The sequence below is a fragment of the Solanum lycopersicum genome, chromosome 8, assembly GCF_036512215.1.
Source record: "Solanum lycopersicum chromosome 8, SLM_r2.1".
In the NCBI taxonomy this organism is placed as follows: Eukaryota; Viridiplantae; Streptophyta; class Magnoliopsida; order Solanales; family Solanaceae; genus Solanum; species Solanum lycopersicum.
In genome coordinates this window covers 35,464,659-35,481,020 of record NC_090807.1, presented here as the reverse complement: position 1 = coordinate 35,481,020, position 16,362 = coordinate 35,464,659, and positions in this window count along the sequence as shown.

The following is a 16,362-nucleotide window of genomic DNA, read 5'->3' as shown; positions in this document are numbered from 1 at the left end:
CCATCATTCTGAACAGCAATCGATGGTCACCACCTACGGACCATTAATGGCCTTCGTTGATTGTCTTTCTATACTATTTTCCAACTGTCTTTTATGTTTTTATTCTGAACATCTTTCCTGCAAAAAAAACATAAAAATATGTTAAAACTACTACAAAAACATTGTAAACACACACAACTTTAAAGCAAAACACATTGAAAGCACTGTGAGACCACGGTACATCAAACACTACTTATTTGTCTCCCAACTCCTTATGGAGATTTCTGTAAAGGTTTTGAAAATTACTTGTCTAAAAATCCTATCACCAAAATATTCCTAGTCTAACACACATAAAAACGGTAGCGATTTGCTTAATTCCTCTACACTTGTTCTTAAATGCCCAAAATTTATTGTAAAAATTATTAGATTGTACGTACTACTCCTCTAACTCTCTATTGAGGGTTTCGTAGATAAATCCTCCAAAAGACGTATACCCAAATATTCATGGGCTAACACACAAAAAAGTAAGAAAATGTGCTATTTTCTATTATTCTTCTAAATAGTAAAAATGGATTTAAAATATATAAGATGATACATAGTACTCCCCCAACTCCCTATAGATATTTCTTCAAATATTTTTAAGGAAATTGTTTGGAAGCCATGTCACCAAAATATTCATGCTCTAACACACAAAAAATTAAGCAAATCACTTAATTCTTGTAAATAATTGTTAAATATTGAAAATGTACTCTTGAAATTATGAACCTGTATGTACTACACCTTTAACTCAATATAGAGGGTTTCATAAAGAAATCATCCGGAAGCCATATCAGAAAAGTATTCAAGGATAATACATCAAAACATAAGAAAAATTTCCCAATTCCTTTAAATTAGCCCCTAAATGCATAAAATGGACTCTCAAAATTGTGAGACTATATTTACTACTTTCACCAAAATATTTTTGGGCTAACACACACTAAAAATGATACATTGTACTCAACAAAGAAAAATCAATTGTGGTATCAGTACACAACCATAACGTATTGGTAGGATCATGTGACTATTTCAATTAGTGAAACATATATAACGTGTTACATCATAGTAAACACACACATATATACAACAAATACAATATCAATTATCTTTGTAGGAGAAATATACAATTACATATATTCAATAATAGTCATATATGACAAGTCAATGGTCCTTTCATGGAACCCATACCCAAACTATTAGTGTGTCGGATCGTGATACATGATCTAAGTTATTATGTCAAAATGTGATACCCGTTCCAATACACATGTCAGGTCTTGAAATCCGATCCAATTGAGTGTTTCATGACGTGACACTCAATCCATTCAACATACCACAATGATAATCACCATGTACATTCTCATATCAAACAATCAAGTGTCGATTCATGGCTTACAATCTTTTATTAATACACATTTGCAATTGATGTGATAATAGTGCAACATTCAAATACAAAGATGAATTACAATGATGCAAATAATAACAAACATCAGAAAAACATGAAATCAAACCATCATCTACATCAAAACTTAGATTGAGTCCTCCTAAGAAACTTGATTCTTCCCTTTTCGGATTCATTCCCCTTGTTCTAGGTCTACAAACAAGTAATATAACACAAGGATATATAATTAAGGTATAATCACCCAAATTAAAAGAACCCAATAACCCAAGACCAAACCCTTGATCCTAAGGTAAAACTACGTCTCTTCCCCACTATCCAATTCAGTCTAAAAATCTTCCCCAATGATTAATATCTAAGAGTGCAAGTTCAACTAATTTGAAAATGTATTAGGGAGCTAGGGACCATACCTTCTGCACCAAAAGTAGTGTAAAGTTGTGAAGAAATCGCCTGGGGTCATCTCCTAGCTATAAAAAATTATTTTTTGCAGTATAATTACAATTTTTGGGTTTAATTCAAACTTAAGTCACGACAGGACCTCCTTAGCGGGATATAACCTGGCATAACAGCCTGCCCTTGCAGCTTGCAAAAAAATAGAGGATTGAAATTTGAGTTCCAAACCCATTTGACAACACACCTTTTACTCATGACAATCATAAACTACTCGTTCACGCTAATGTCAATTTTGGGACTTTTACTCGCCTGAATTCAATAGTGTAATGTTGTACGGGGTCCTTAACGTCTTACCTATCTACTCGTGCGATGAAATTCATAAATAAATCTCTCATTCATTACCATATTTCCCTAGATGTAACTATCTCCCATTTCGTCAAGCTTGAACTAGGATATGAATTCTCAAGTAACTACCAAAAAGTTTTCCTGGCAAAATTTTTTTCCTGTTGGATTTTGGTTAACAACATGAGCAGGTCATTATGTATAAACCCTTTATTTTTAAACAGTGATAAATAATAAATCTAGTCATATCAAAAGGATTCTTATATTAAGACTATTGCTATTGAGAGCTCATAATTATATACCTTATGAATGCAAGAAATGGAAGATAAAGTATATGTGAAGTGGTCAACTACTTTACCGGTCATTATAAAGTAACATTATTTATCATATATATACGTAAATAAACATGATACTTCATAAGAACTTTATTTTAAGCTAGAGTTGCACTTAAAGCTACTTCGCATGAGATCTATTGTCTTATTCAATGATCTTTTACTACTTGTGCTTTCAATACTCACTTTGATAATTTCAAATGATAAATTACCTCATTCCCCCTTCAGTTTAATTTATTCATCTAGTTTTTTTTTTCTTGGCACTTAATTAATGAAAATAAAGAAGATTTTGAATCTTGTAATCTTAAATTAAAGATATGTAAAATGCACCAATGCACTCTTTATTCTTATGTTCTTAGACTTGGAAAGTGAAAGTTGAAAAATAAGAGTTACCAAAAAGGGAAAAAGACATTCCTTTTTAGAAAGACGAAAAAGCAAGAAAAAGAATAGAAACGAAGAAAGTAATTAATAAAAATACATTTCATTCCGTGATGAACATATTGAAAGATAAATTAAAATCAACTACACAATAAACATAATCAAGAATATGAAAAACTTAACTCTATCAGTATCAAATTAAGTGACTTAATTTTAATTAAAGCAAGAAAATCCTGTTCATTGGATCCAGATAACCCTTCATCGGAATAAGATAAAGAAAGTTCTGTAACTCTTAGTGAATCAAATGCACTTCCAATGGTTTGTTATGGAAATTCAAAACCACACTCCTTTTTATGCATCTTCCAAGGCCTTGCACAAAATTTTAAGGTCATAGGAACTGAGTTTTTAGTTCGAGGTTCTTTACTTGATGCTTGAAGTGCTTCTCCATATTTATTTTCTATTTCGAGTGAAATCTTTAGTTTGTATAGTATCATATCAATCTCATCAATATTTGAGTTTTGATGAGCAATAATGACGGGGTTGGGAGCATCTGTATCAGTCGGAGGATTTTCTCCGGAAACTTTATTAATAATAGACTCAAAGGACGGGTTTCCACATGAATATGGTTAATTTCTAGGAGAAAAAACTACAACAACAACATCATTAGTACATAAAGTTGAGACCTTAGTCGACTTTTTAAAGAGTCGTTTGTGTCGTTGTGCTAATGTTAACTTGTAAATTGCTTTGATTTGGCATCCTCGCCATTTCAACTCTTCGACTTTATGTCTTCTCATGTCTATTCTTCTGTTTTATGTAAGAAAATGTGATGTTGTGTATCTCTTCTAAAGTTGTATTTATAGCAATAAATTCATCATAGAATCTGTTGAAAATGAACTCAAATGACAAAAAAGTAAAAGTATTCATGATGTCTCCTTATTTGATAGATTTGAACAAAAGTTATTTAATATTATTTAAATTTCTCTTTTTAGTTCTTTGAATTTTTGTTCAAAGTGTGAAAATACTATGTACAAGCGACATTTTTTTAGTTCGATATATGTTATCAGATTATTGAAAAAAAATTATGGTGTCATTCTTTTGTAACATATGTTTTAGTAATTAAATATTTAAATTGAAGATAATTTCTGAGGTAGATACTTTTTTTATTGTGTTTGTATATTTTCTAGATTTTCTCTAGTTCCGTTTTGTATATATCCTAACAAAGTCATGCTTAATAAAAACATTCCACTGCTATAAACAATATGAAAATACTTACAGTCTAAATCATATTTAATAAAAAAAAATCTAAGCACCTCTATTTATATTTTTAACTATGTTTGTTCTAGAGCGTTGCTAAACTCATAAATATACTTGTAACTTATGAAAATTGAAATAATATATTAATAGAAAGTTCTAATGAAATTTATGTTGTATGAACAACTTAAAAATATTCTGAAGAACTTTATAATTCATTTTAAATTCCTAATATGATAAAACAAATTTCGTGTCTCTTGTTTTATAATCCAACCATTTTGATATTTGAACATTATATGATGCATTATGAAATGATACATAATAATCAATCAAAAGAGTATAAATTTAAATTTTTCTATATACTTCATTTTCATAATATCATCTATGTAACATCGCGACTTGAAATTACCTTAGTGAAACTCATCCATATTTTTTTTCATTATTATTTTGTTATTTATTTGTGTAGGATACCAACTTTTTTAGTGACGGTTCTTATTTTACTTGAGCAATTACCTCTTCTAGAGGTCCTTTCAAGAACATGCCAGTACCTAGAGAGAGAATTGTTACTTGAGCATTGAATTATATTTTCTTTTTGTGTAGTATTGAGCACCGATACGGGGAAGATTTCAAACACCTCCCATTCACCATAAACCACGGAGCCAAGGTAGGTAAGGATCCCACTGACTTTTGGGAGACTGCTCACTTCTTTTGAACAAACCATATAGTTGATTCTTAATTGAATTTTCGCTATACCCTTGCATGGTTTTGGATAAATTTGGTTGTATGGGTGAAACAATGTATCATCATGAGACTCATAATGATGATTGTCGGTTAGAGAAGCTCTACATGATTTAATGTATATACATATTTCAGTTTTGGATTCAATATTCCTGAGCTTAAATTCTATTTCTTCATTATTTTAACTAAATTTCAGTTGAATAACCTTCAAACTTTTAGTTCATATAATAGTTATCCAACTATATTGGATACTAGTACCTTCAATGAATTAATATATTTCCATGATACGGATCGTCGTAATTTGAACCCACACTAACCTTCTTGTCACAACCCAGGTTATCATGATTGACACCCACACTAACACTCCAGTGGGAGAAAAATTGCTACAACCCAAATTAAGATATTAAATAAAAACTAAGGCAATTATGTTACATATGCGAGATAATTAAGTAAACAAGGAGGAATTTAAATACCTAGAATTTTGAATGTCAGTGTCATAAAACATCTAAAAGGATTTGTAAATCTAACAAGAAGGGATACATCCCGAACCAATGAACTATTTTACAATCTAAAAAAAGACATATATCCGGGAATGGTGGACATGGACGAAAGAGAATCCCATGGCACCACGAGAGAATTTTCTCATTCTTATATTCGAAGTGACAATTAGTAGTCCTCTAGGTGAGGTCTGTTAATAGTCGCGGCAAGATACCCTATACTCAACAAAAATAAGAGAAAGTTTAATATTAGTAACAGCCTCATAGTATGTCATGACCCAAAGCACCCCCAAGATGTTAGGGAGAATCCTCAGTTCGTGGCAAGGCGTCTTTTGGGTCTTGTAAAAGCCCTATAACTATTATTCATTATATAAGACATGAAACATAGTGCGGAATTAAAACTTTTCAAGACATTTATTAAAAACTAGTATTTGATAAATATTTAGAGAATCTCATCGTCACAAGCAAACTTAAAGACACGATATAATATTTTACGGACACGACCCATTTACATTAAAAAGTAATAAATGATAAGTGTTTAAATAAGAAACTAAGAAAAGGACTATGCCCCGCAAATATATGAGGACATACTTTGCCTTGACAAATACTTTCCCAAGCTTTACCTTCTAGTCTTCAACCTTGCTTCCAAAACCTATACTTAGATAGTATAGAAACGTATGGGTTTAGTAAAAATAATGTACTAAGTATGGCATATGCAAAAACATACAAAAACGGACATTTTAGTAAATTAACATTTTTTTGCCAATTCAGTAAAACAATAAAGAATGTAAAAGAAAAACATCACAAGAACCATCATTTAACACTTCGAGAAGGATTCCCAAAATTTTAGTCAAAGAATACACTTAACAGGAAACTTTCCAACTTTTATAGACAAGATAAGACATTAATTGTGCTTACGTGGGAGCTCAACATCAATTTTGCCAACGGGGTAATAAATGTGGGACCAATGTGGGTCAAGTTCCCAAACCTTCCACTCAACTATTGGGGTATGGTCTCAGTTAGCTAAATAAACAGTACCTTAGGCATTCCTGTGTATGCATATGAATATACAAGCAAACATGAGATAATCTCATATGCCAGGGTTCTTATAGATATAGATGTCACAGTACCTCTTCCACAAATGTTCAAAGTTCAATATCCTACTGGAAGAGTATTTGATCAAGAGGTATATGATTGGGTTCCAAAGTACTGCCAATACATGTTTACAAGTTGGATATGATTGTAGTAGAAAACATTCCAAACCTAGCGACAACACATGAGAAGAAGAGGGTCCAAAACAAGAGAAATTTTCCTAAGAAAATAGTACAACAATGGCAAGCTAAAAAAGTTCAAAACTGATAGGTACTACAAGAAGCGATATTTGAGAAGTCTATTGCTGAGTTCCCACCACTGCAAAAGGAGGCAGAATATCATAATGTGACACATAAATCAGCTGCAAAAAATAGTCTCAGCCCCAAACAATTCGCAATGCGTACTGGGAATGTTTAGAGTCCACTATTGAATGTCCAACTAACAGGGAGTTCCAAACTAGTCAGTGTAGCAGGAGAATGGGTCAAGAAGGAAAAGCTCATACGGTCATTAACAAATCTACAAACAACTGTGAGTGCTAACTACCTACATAGAATCAAAGGGAGAATATGGATTTTATGGACAAAATTAAAGTGGAATATGAAATAATCTCAATGATTGATCAAACAATACAGGACTATATAAAAAGCATCACATTGCGTTTTGAATTCGACTTCACTATCCTATATGGGTGGCATAGAGTTGATAACAAAGTTGGGCAACAAAGACTGTCAGTTACTCAATGTCAATCACTACTCACAAAAATTCTAGGCAAAATCACATGTTAGACAACAATGTTTTTATCGTATGCAGGGAGGGAGCATATCATAAACAGACCATCAAGATAAATATATTACGTCTTGATTATAAATACCATCATAAATTATTTATCAAATTGAAAGCAAGTCTCTTTTTAAAGATTCAGTTCAACATAGCATGGACATAAAAAAATCTCCTAACGAAAAATAGCAGCAATAACAGACTCATCACACATGTATTACTACTAATTCTACTGTCCCTACTTCTAATAATTTCATTGATCTTTCTATGCATGATCAACCAACAATCAAGACATAGCCGAAAAAAGAATTCAATAAATAAGGATACAATGGAGACCCAAATATATAATAAGTCAACCACTAACAACATGTTTGTCATGAGAACACTTATATTAAGAATAGTCTATCCACATTCAAAGTTCAAAGTAGTTAAACAACATGCAGACTATAAAAGCAGTAAAATAATAGGGTAAAAAGTATACAACTACAAGAAAAAATCTCTAAAGTCCTCCTTCAACACAATATAACACTCATATGACTAAAAAAAGTACAGAAAGAACTTTCATAGATTCAAGATAGTAAAATAAGTTAAAAATTTCTTTACCAAGAATACTAACTCAAATAGAAGAAAAATAATATGTAGACTATCAACAGAGAACCTTAATACATAATACCTTATGAAGAAATTAATCATGATGTGACCCCGAATAATATGAAAGATTTATGCCTCTTACAACTTGTGCGCTACTTGCCTCAATAGGTGAAGTAAGGTTAGATCCAACACACGCTGCTATATCTTGAAAATTTAATACGGGGTTGTTTCCCAGCAATTGAGTGAATAAATGTCACATTTCTTCCCTCAATTCTTCCATTGGAGAAGTGATTTCATTGGCATGCTTTTGTTTTAGATTGTTAATTTCCTCAGTTTTCTTCAAAGAACTTGTTGTGACTGATCTACCACACCTCCTAAGTCAATCAGGCTGCTCCTCTCAAGACAGGTCCCAAAATGTACCATCAGTTGTTTCCAAAGAATTTTCGAAATTATGTAGTTCATCATGTTGAATAAAATTAGCATCCGTGCTGAATTGTTATACTATTTCACTTCCAATAAAATGATAGCGGTCAAGAACTTAAAAGATATGAAAAATTTTCCTTGCAAACAATTCAGTTATATCAACAAAGAATTGATATCTCATCGCACTTGCACAAGAAAGAGAAGAATACAGACGTCATAAAATTCAATGGAGTAAAACTCACTACAATAGATAAATTTTAAGTCTAAATCAAATTGAATAATAATCCTCTTTTAAAAACTTACTATAGCAACTTGGGTATCATCCATGATTTCCTTTCCCGTCTTGGTATGAGTTGCAATAAACATTTCAGGCTTTTGATGACTCTTCATTGTTGTCTTGGGCTGCATGCTACAAATTATATCAAAAGAAATTAAAAATAATCAATATATTCTAATAAAGTACAAAAAATGAAATTCAAATTTTTGAACAAATCTCAGCTAAATATTACCAATGCCACACATACTCTAGCAAAATTAATAGGTCACATTCGATGCCTCAATTTTTGTTTTTTCTTGTTTTGAGAGTTTATCTCGCATATGGACTATTATTAAATAAAAATACATAATTGAATTGATAAATAAAAAAAGAATAGATATGATAAAAAAAATGTTGATGAGTAGAAATGCAATATTGTAGCCTTACTTGAACAGTTGGGTGTTTCCAATATTCGATCAATTGGGGAATTCATTTTCTAGAATGCCATCAGGACGTTTTCCTAGCATCTCCTCAAAGGTATTGTTTTTAGTATCCTTTGGCACCACATGCCAACTAGTGTACATCAAGCAGATGAATCTAGGATTCCTTACAATGGTTCCTATAAAGTTGCTTGGTTGTGACACTATCTTATTAGGTAGTCCCACAACTTATCCTTTATCATATGTCACCTCTTTTCTTTTTATCATATTTGTTGAATCACTATCCTTACATGTTTTTTGTCGTTGAACTTTTTTTGGCTTCGGTATTTCTAGATTTATGTAACGGACAGGAAATAAGATATTTTTTTCATAATGAGTACTAAATCTTACAAGGTTTAAGACACACCTTTTGGATTTCAATAAATGTCAATTTCCCTTTCGGCATCACATTCATCTCCACAAAGTTCTTCTTGATCCACAAGATCATCTAATCTTTGTTGTGTTCATTAATAATAGGAGTATGCATAAATTTGATATCATCTATTGTATGGTTATAACGGTTTTTTTCATCATCTATGTGTATTCCTTGTTTTTTAGAAATTGATCAAAGTACAAGCTGGTATGATCGGCTTCCTCTTTACATGCTTGAAATTTGGTAGATTATGAATATCATATTCATTACATACAACTCCATTACCTAGTTGTTGCTTATCCTGAAACTAACAAATACTGGTGGTTGGTCGAACAAACTTCCTCTTCACATGATTTAAGTTCAGTAGATCCTCAATATCATGTTGTACCACTCCATTACCTAGTGTTTTTCTAGTCACATGTAGTTAATTAGTAACACCTTCGTTTAATGAAGTTCATAGGAAGTTTGATTCCTTCTTATCTTGAACGGACTCTTCAGATTGAAATAACTTCATTTAGTTTGTCCTTTTCCAGCAGTAATATGTGAGGTTCTACGCTCTTCCCTTGAAGACGATTGAATAACTGAGTTGTGCCAAACTAATTTACTCGTTCCTTGTTGTGGAATGAAATCCTCAGAATTCTTCCTTTTATGTTGTATTGGTGCCTACTCTTTCTTAGCTCTATCATTGCGTCCATTTGCAAGTTGTTATCTCTTAATATTAAATTTATTGTCCAACTCAACACTTAATTGGTATTGCATATCAACATCCATATTTTTCAGTGGACTTTGAGCTTTGTTTTGATTTGAACCTTTTTTCTTGAATATTGTTTATTGATTCATTCTTCTCGCTGTGTTTTAATCTTTTTGATTTCTTTCCCAGTAGTATGTAAACCAAGAAAATAATAAGGTTCTTTAAGTGAAATAACTAAAAGGAATATAATTCGAAAACAAGGTTGACAGAAGGATAGCTTATTATAGCATATTGCAACAACTGAGTTTGCAAAATTTCTAGTACTGTATAATATTGCAGCAATTGAGTTTCCAGATGTGCCAATACTGTAAACTTCGTCAATAACCTATACGAACACAATATTGTTGGATCCACAAGTAAATTGATCCTATAAAATTTACAACCATTCCTGATCCTTTTAAGCAATTATTATGATTCAAAACAGTAAAAAAAAGTCTTATAAGTCATTATTTTCCTTCATTCTGAAAAATCCTCTTTAGTGTTTTACAACAAGTCACAAGATGATGAATTTGTGGTCTTAGATGGATGCTAAGGATTATGAAAACGACAGTTATAACCAAATCATCACAATAAAATTTATCAAAGGCTTTTATTGGCCTTTGCTGTAACAGACAAGCAGAGTAGTACCGTAGGGTAAATGTTGACAGAATAAGTTCAAATAAACCATATTTCTATCATATTAGAAGTATCAGTTTAGGGGTTGGTATCAAACTTTGTGTTTTGTGTCAATAAATAAATCATAGGATAATTTTGAATTTTGACATTTCGCTAACAGTATAATACTAACTTGTCAAAAAAGTCTATAACTTTTATTTTACATTTATGTGTCATTTACTTCTGTTGGCAACTGCCTCCTTTGAGTTTCTATGTTTAATTCTTGAGTTCTTGTTGGTTAATTAACTTAGAGATGCAATATGAAAAAGCATGTTAAAAATTACATACCGTGTGGTCATCATCTGTTGATATAACCTGGGAAAGAATCTAGGTTCCTGTTGCTAAAAATTTAAGATTCTAAAATTGTTCATGTGTTAAAATTTCTTATTTGCTAATGGAGCGTGCTTCCCTTAACCATTTCTAAACATAATGAATATTGTGTAAAACTGCATTAAATCATAATAACTAAAAAAACTGATAGTCAACTAGAACTACATGTTGATCAATAAAATAATAATCAGATAAGAAGCCAACATAAATGATTATAAGAAAAACATTCTGCAAATTCAACTCAAAAACTAGACAACTTCTCATTACTTAAATTACTTAAAAGTGAAGAGTTTTATCCCTCTTGGAGAGAAGAACTCGGGATAGCGAAAAAACCAGAAGCGACTTCAAACTACAGATCTCACTGTTTTGATTGTAACGCCTGCAGCCTGATCATAAAAGGAAACAAATAAGTATATAAATAACAAACACCCAAATAAAGAAATAATTACCTAGAAGTACAGGTTCCTCAATAAAATAATAACCAGATAAGAAGCCAACATAAATTACTTTACAAACAAACAATTGGGCAAATTAAAAAAGCCAACAGAATACTTAAACATTGTAGCGATCTAATATTCAATTCCACATATTACATATCTTGATGTCTTTGTACCAAAACAATAGTTAAATCACAAAAATAATAAGTGATAACTATATGATCATCATAACAATAATGAAACTCGTGGTGCGTCATCTTCATACTCTTTTTTAGACTCGGCTTCAAACTCATCCTCATACTTATTTTCAGACTCATTTACAAACTCATGTGCAAACTCATCTACATACTCATTTTCAGACTCTTGTTCAAACTCATCGGTAGACTCATCTTTAAACTTCTCTTCATACTCGACATCAAGTTGTTTAGTGTCAAGTTCCTCTGAAGGCACATCAATAATTGTTTTTCGTACATCAGTTCTTGTTCAGAGTATATACCCATTATATTTTGTTATAGATGTTCCGTGTCAAATATTCAGATTGTTGGTTTTCATAACTTTCTGGGAGATTAGATTCAACCTCATCACCCATGTTAAATAAGTCTCTCGAAATAGTCTTCATAACATAATGATTAGATGATCTTGAGATACGGGAACAAAAGGCTCTTCCTAAGAGCATCTCTTGTTAAAATAGACATAATTAAGGCCATAAGCATCATTTTCAACCTCATACTAATCACACTTAAACAAAACAACCTTAAAAAGACCATAATAGTCTAATTCAACAATATCAACTATTCTATCATAATTAGTCAAATCTGGAGCAATCGGAGGTTTATCCTTTGAGCTTGCAAAGCTTGTAGTTGGCAATTAGTGTAACACCACTATTTTGTATTTTACGCCTTGCATCACGCTGCCTAACATTAAATCTATATCCACTAATGAGATACCCAGAATATCTGTTTACAAGAGAATGTGGTCCTTTATAAAATTACTTTATCAAATCAAGCACATCCTCTTGCAAAGCACAAGTTTCAAACCATTGAGAGAAGTTTTAACAATGATTCTTGGATTTGCTCCATTTAGATCTCTGTGGCTTATTATTGACCTCTTGATCATGGTCTCTACACAACATGTACTTTTTTGTTAAAAAGATAAATAAAATAAGTTAAAATTAATTATACAAAAAGAAAACTATATTTAAATTAAGGCACATAATATGTTCTTGAACATCGTCACAGTTTCTCAATAAGTATGCATGTGCCTGACTTATTGACTTTGTCATTTAAAATGATTAGATCAGTTTTTTTCCTCCTAAAGTAACTCCTTTGTTAGAAAACAAACTCACAGTTTCTGCATCAGTTAGGTCACATTCGTAATTATTTCGCGTTCTTCTATTAAATATATTATGGACACCCCAATGAACATTTTTTTAGAATAAATTCATGCAATCTATTCCCACTCGTGTCTCTGCTATACAACCTTATAGAAAACGCCTGTTGTGAATTTCTGATTTGAATTTACACATTTCTCTTTCATTGGAATACATCCATCGATTTTGAACTGGACCTCCTCATCTCACATCATTTACCAAATGAATATACAAATGAATCATGATATCGAGTAATGAAGGAGGAAAAATTTTCTTTAACTGATTTACTACTTCTATGATCTCTCCTTCTAAGCAATCCACTTCCTCCAATGTGATTAATTTTTGACACAAATGATGGAAGAAGGAACTTAGACCAATCAAAGGATTAGCCACATGATCAGCAATAATGCTTTTAACTAGCATTGGAATCAAGTAATGTAACATGAAATGAGCATCATGAGTTTTGTAATTAGAAACTTTTATTTTATCCAAGTCCACACACCTAGATATATTGGAGGAACTACCATAAGGTAGCTTGGCTGTCTTTAAAACTCCACAAAAGATTGATTTCTCTCCATTTTTCATTGAGAAGCACGCCTTTGCGAACTTTGTTCTCTTACTATCTTTTGTATATTTTGGATGAACGTTCTGCTTGATTCCCTTATCTTTCAAATCATACCAGTATTTTGCATGATCCTTTATTTTTTCAGAAATATCCAAAAGAGTTCTAAGTATGCTATCAGCTATGTTCTTCTTTATGTGCATCACATCAAGGTGGTGGCGTAATAAGTTATGGTGCCAGTAAGGTAAATCAATAAAAATTGATGTTTTTTTCCATGGTCCATCATTTTATCTCTTTTTCCCGAACACATTTTCAAAATCATGTAAGTTATTAAGTACAACAGTTCCCTTTAAGGAAGGTGGAGGAGGCCTGAATTCTATTTTTCCATTGAAAGATCTTCTATTAGATGTCCATGGATGATACATGGGTAGAAAACATGATGATCCATAAATACACATTTTCCGACTGTGTTTAAGATAGCGAGATTAGTGCCATAGTTACAACAAGGGCAAGCAAACCTTTCTTTCGTACTTTAAACAGATGAATTAACATATGCAGGAAAGTCAATTATTGTCTACATAAGAGCTGCCTGCATTAGAAAAGTCTTATTTCTTGACATCATATGTTTCAACCCCAGAATCCCATAATAATTTTAACTCATCGATTAATGGTTGTATGTAAATATCAATGTCATTTCCAGGTGATTGCGTCCCAGGTATAAGTAAAGAAAGTATAGAATATTCAGATTTCATACACTTTCAACATAACTAGCCATGTGCTATGTAATATTCTCATGGTTTGAAATTGATTGAATCCATAACTTGAAAAGCCAAGTCTCACATTGTGAAAATCTGGGTGCTGCCTATCAAAGTCTTTCCATGTTAAACCATCAAAGGATGTCTTAACTTTAAAGCTTTAGAATTATCCTCTTCATGCCACCTCAAATATTATACCTTCTTTAAGCACATAAATAGTTTTTTGAGTCTAGGAATTAATTGGAAGTGTCTCAAAGTCTTTGTTGAAACTCGATGTTGTTTTTTTGAAAGCTCCAGCTTAGTATTAACTTAAGGATATTGAATATATCGTGAAGCCCCACAAGTATGACAATATTCATAATCTTTATGATAATTCATGAACAACATGCAATTAGTGCGACATGCATCAATTTTCTCATTAACAAGACCAACATTCTTAATCATAGACTTGGTTTTACTGTAAGACGAAGGAATGTCCAACTAGGGCATCACCTCTTTTAATTATTCTAAAAAAGAAGAAAATGATGCATTGCTCCTTCTATTTAAACACTTCAACAAATATAAACTAAGTGTGAATATAATTTAGAGAATCCTGTAAAACTAGGATATAATTCTTGGATTTCCTCTTCAACTATGTTATAGAATTTCTTGGCATATTTATTTGGACCATAATAAACTCATTTAGCTTATGAAACATCTCTAAATTTTTCATTCGACAACCCATTAAGATCATCACCTGAGTAATCCATATCATTGTCAACATTCAACTTAATATCCCATTCCCCGTGATTGATCTATTCAGTATAGCCTTTAATGAATCCATAGCATATAAGAAGATAATTATATACTTCATTACTTTGAGTCTAACGAATATTACAACATTTTGCACATGGACACTGAATTTCCTCTCCTTGAGGATCTCCATAAGAGTAAGCAAAATCTAGAAATGATTCAACGTCATCGATATACTAGTACTCTTTGTTGTACCTTTCTAAATTCATCAAATCCTTGGATGGGATATGTTAATTCCTAGAAAAAGATATCAATACTTAATATATGAGTAACAATTATAAACGACTTCATAAATAAGCTTAATAAATCACGAGCAACAGAGTAAGTTATTAGAATTATGTGTTATGAGATGATAAAAGTTTCTTACCTAGTCATGACACTTTTTGTATGACAAATCAGATCTTGAATCCTCCACAAATGTTTTTGAATGTTGATGATAATTCTAAGGAAAAAATTAATTAGTATACCAGAAGGTAACTAGCACACCAGAAGGTAATTAAATAAATATATTTTATTTTATCAGTAGGTAATTAGTAGACCATAAGTATTCTTAAAACTTGTGATGTTGGACATATACGAACAATCATATAGCTAAAAGAACATGTAAGTAAGGATAAATGAGAAACAAAAATTGTGTCCTTACCCAATAAGCAATAGTAAAACGAGCTACAATAGAAATCGTGTTCGTCAACGAGAAGTTCTTCAGATCTTCATCAAGACATCTGTCTAAAAAAATATCATCATATTAACACTTGTCCTATTCTTTTATCAATTTCGTGGAGTAATTCTAGATTCTCAATCTCAACTGATTAATTAAATCTACTGCATATTTTTTTTTCTGTTCTAGCATTTATTAGAAAATATATGCATTAGACAAAATTCAACAAGTTAGTAGAAGTTGATGGAAATTGATAGTAAATTCTTTTATGGAAATTGATGGCATAGTTAAACGGACCTATTCTAAAGACTAGGAGGTCCATCTGATTAAAATATTAATAAATCTAGTGCCAAAACACCGGTGGAATGCAATTCAGGCATGTTTGACAATCAATTAGCAAGTGGAATTTGAAGAACTCAATACCAAGAAGGTTGTATAGGGAGGAAAAAATACAATCAAATTTTTCCAACCTCTAACAGTGAAAAGAAGTTTGTATGGGAAGGTTAAAATACGAGCTACTCTCCGAAAAATCAACTGATGAAGCTAAAATACGAGCACACTCCCAAAATTCTTATAAAAACACAAGAATATCAAAATTCAAAAGTTAAATTTAGACTTTGAAAAAAGATTTTCTTACCTGATAAACCCTATTCCAACAAAATTTGTCTGAAAATGTCCTCTACAGTGAGAAACTTAAGTGAAAAGTGTGACAAACACTAAT